The sequence below is a fragment of the Pyrus communis genome, chromosome 2 (assembly GCF_041283825.1).
Source record: "Pyrus communis isolate YQ-2024b chromosome 2, ASM4128382v1, whole genome shotgun sequence".
NCBI lineage: Eukaryota > Viridiplantae > Streptophyta > Magnoliopsida > Rosales > Rosaceae > Pyrus > Pyrus communis.
Genome location: NC_142566.1, coordinates 10,428,549 through 10,432,442, shown reverse-complemented (window position 1 = coordinate 10,432,442; position 3,894 = coordinate 10,428,549). Strand labels below are relative to the sequence as shown.

The 3,894-nt window shown below is 38.4% G+C and overlaps 1 non-coding gene across 1 annotated transcript; it reads left to right on the top strand.

Moving 5' to 3' along the window:
• Positions 1-2,077: 2,077 nt before the first annotated feature.
• On the top strand, positions 2,078-2,188 carry LOC148698559 (small nucleolar RNA R71). The gene has a single exon (XR_015960254.1). It is a non-coding gene; the product is annotated as a small nucleolar RNA R71 (small nucleolar RNA).
• Positions 2,189-3,894: the final 1,706 nt, after the last annotated feature.

Sequence of the window (3,894 nt, the reverse complement as noted above, 5' to 3'; positions counted from 1 at the left end):
TTCCTTCATGTGTGGATTGAGCCTTCTTTGTGGCTCACGGCTTGTTTTTGCTCCTTCCTCCAAAAGGATCCTATGCATGCACATGGTAGGGCTTATTCCCTTGATATCTGCAATAGACCAACCAAAAGCTGATTTGAACTCTTTTAACACCCTAATTAGTTTATCTTCTTCAACTGGGGTGAGGTCAGAAGCTATGATAACTGGAAGAGTTTCAAATTCAGCTAGATATGCATATTTTAGATGTGGTGGAAGTGGTTTAAGTTCAAGTTTTGGTGCTTTAACAGTAGAAGGAGTTAGATGTGATATTGATGATTCTAAAGGCTCAAAAAGAGGTGAAACATTCAAAGGATACAATGCTAATGCTTCCAAGGCAGCCACTTCTTCCATGAGTGCATCCTCTTCATCAAACTCATCTTGAGATTGACTCAAAACAGTTTGTAATGGTTCATTTGATTGTGCCTGCAAGAACTTAGAGAATACCAATGAATCAAGCACATCAATGGCATAACAATCAAGAGATGAAGAAGGATGAGAAAGAGATTCAAACACTTTGAATTGAACTGTCTCTCCTAACACTGTCATAGTGAGGAGTCCATTTTGCACATCAATGATGGTCTTGGCCGTGGCCATGAAAGGTCTCCCAAGCAATATTGGCAACTCACGATCATGTATAGGAGCTTCTTCCATGTCTAACACTACAAAATCTGCAGGCAAGATTAGTTTATCAACTTGGACTAGAATATCTTCTATTATACCTCTTGGATATTTCACGGATCTGTCTGCAAGTTGTAATGAAATGGTGGTGGCTTTCAAATCTCCCAAACCTAGTTGAAGGTACACTGAATAAGGCATTAAGTTGATGCTAGCACCCAAATCAAGCATTGCCTTCTCTACGTTCTTGTCCCCTATGGTGATGTTGATAGAGAAACTGCCTGGATCCTTGAGTTTTGGTGGAAGTTTTCTTTGCAAAACTGCACTCACATTCTCAGACACCACTACCTTCTCATGTGGTCCATACTTCCTTTTGTAGCTGTTTAACTCCTTGAAGAACTTCCCATATGCTGGCATGTTCCTAATGACATCAAGCAAAGGTAAGTTAACATTCACTTTGCTTAGTATATCAAAAATTTCCTTAAATGACTTATCCTGCTTGCTCTTGGCAAGTCTTCCAAGGAATGGTATTGGTGGAGTGTATGGTTTCTCGGCCTTGTGAAGATTTGGTGCTTCTAGTGAGGAAGTGGCATGGCTTGGTTCATCAATTGATTTCCCATTGTCTCCTTGAGTGACACCTGCATTCACATGATCATATTCATTAGTAACTTCATTGCCAACTCTATTATCAATAACCTTACCACTTCTAAGTGTAGTGATTGCTTTGGCTTGCTCTTGGTTCCTTTGAAGTATCACGGGTTGGCTTGGAAACTTCCCAACCTCTCTTTGGTTCAAGGCATCTGCAATCTGCCCCAATTGTGTCTCCATTTTGGTTAGGGCGGCTGAATGTTGTTGGAGTGTGCTATTGGTGGAATGTTGGAATTGCAAGGTGTTTTGGGCTAACAATTTAACCGTGTCCTCAAGGCTAGTGGCAGGTTTTGGTTGGATATTTTGGAAATTGTTGCTCTTCCACGAAAGATTGGGATGATCTCTCCAATTTGGGTTATAAGTATTGGAATACACATCATTCCTTGGCCTTTGATTGTAAGAATTCATGAGGTTCACTTGTTCTTGAACATACTCGGGGTAAGCTTCCCTAGATGGACATTGGTGAGTAGGATGGCTTGGTATGTTGCAAATGGCACACACTTCATTTGCTTTTGGCACCATGTTGAGCACGGATTCAAGCTTCCTTTCTAGGTTAGCTACCTGCAACAAAAGCTCATGATTAGAACTTGTTTCATAGACTCCAACTTTCTTACCCCTTAAATCTTTGTGTTGAGCATTAGACCCCAACATCTCATAAATGTTATATGACTCTTGAGCATTCTTTTTCTTCAATGCTCCACCTGCTGCATTATCAACAGTTGATTGACAATTTTGGGTTAGTCCATCATAGAAAATTTGCATTTGTAAGTGAAAAGGTAACCCATGGTGTGGACATTGTATCAAGAGGCCTTTAAAACGCTCCCAACACTCATTGAAAGGTTCTCCATCATCTTGTTTGAAGTTGAAGATTTGTCCCCTTAATGTGGCTGTCTTTTGAGTGGAAAAGAACTTCTCCAAGAACTTCTTAGCCACGGCATCCCATGTAGTGAGGGACCCTGGTGTTAGAGTCATCAACCAACCCTTGGCCTTATCTTTCAAGGTGTAAGGAAACACTCTCATCCTCAAATTTGCTTCACTTACTCCCTGCAAAGGTAAACCACTCACAACATTGTAAAATTCTTTAATATGAGCTAAAGGGTCTTCATTAGGTAAGCCATAAAATGAGGGAAACATATGAAAATGTGAAGATTTGAGATCATAGTTTCTAGCTTCTGTAGGCAGCAAGATGCATGAAGGTGAATTTGGTATGATTGGTTGAGCAAAGTCCTCCAAAGCTCTAAGTTCATCTTGGTTGCCCGCCATCTCTTCCTCTCTTTCCCAATCAAATTGCTCAGATCCTTTACTTGTTGAACTAGGTGAAGTCCCTTCCTCTTCCTCACGGTTAAAGGATGAACTTGATGGCACAAAGTTGTCCAAAGTGTGGCCCTTCAACCGTTCAATTCTTTGGCCTAACTCAACAAGTTTATTTGACATATACTACCTGAAATAAAATACACAAGTGTGAATGAAAATCAACTAGCAAACAACAATGAAATGAACAAAAATAAACTTAAAAACGTTTGAAAGGACTCAAGGGACTCAAAACAGATTCACAAGACTCAAAACAAGCTAAAAACTCTCAAAACTGCCTAAAAACACAAACTGGGCAGTTTTGACACTAAACTCAATTTTGGACGAAAATTAGGTTTGAGCTTGACTCAAAATGCTTCAAAACACAAGATAATACAGATTCTAAGCCTAAAACTTAACAAAATATGGGGAGAACTTGTATTTGGACGAAATGCAATTAAATGGACAGATTATAACAAAAGCAGATTGTAAAGCAAATTGATGTAAACCAATGGATAATGGAATGGCTAAAGGATTCTTTTCCACACATGAAATGTATGCAACTTAAATCAACTTCTAGTTATCAATTTGACACGTTATGAACCTTGACACTAATCAAAATAGCAAACAAGCAAACAAGCAATTACAAGGGACTGAAATCAGTCCCCGGCAACGGCGCCATTTTTGTTGAAGTATATTTCCTTCCTAATGCTAGAATATATTTAGTATAATGGCATAAGCAAGGGTGTCGAATCCACAGGGACTAATTGGACCTATGTAATTACTTGTTTTGCAAGAACTCTAAGAAATGAATCAAACTAAACAAATAGACAGATTTGTTGTTGTAACTTGAAAGCATGAGAAAATGAAGTAAACACAAATAAATGAATCAACAACTAATGTAATGGGATAGTATCAATGGAAATGAAGCTAGGGATTCGGTTTCACCATTGCTTAACTAAGTCCATGTTTGTCAAGTTAGTTTGTACTCATTCATCTACCTATTTCTTGAGTTTGTTTCACTTGGATATGATCAACCATATGATGTGTGGATTTGATCAAATGTCTCTAATCATGAACCTAATTGTGATGTGCAACTTTGGTTCATAATCAAGATTATGTAATGCACAAGAAACTTTCATAAAACCAAAGGGAACAACTCGGCAGGATGTATGCTAAACCTTCCCTTCATTCATTCACATATCTACCAAGATTATGCATGATGTGTGTTTTAATCTTGGTTACACAACTTAGTGATTAATTCAAATGATGATCAAACATTAAAATCAACTCACTAAGTCACCA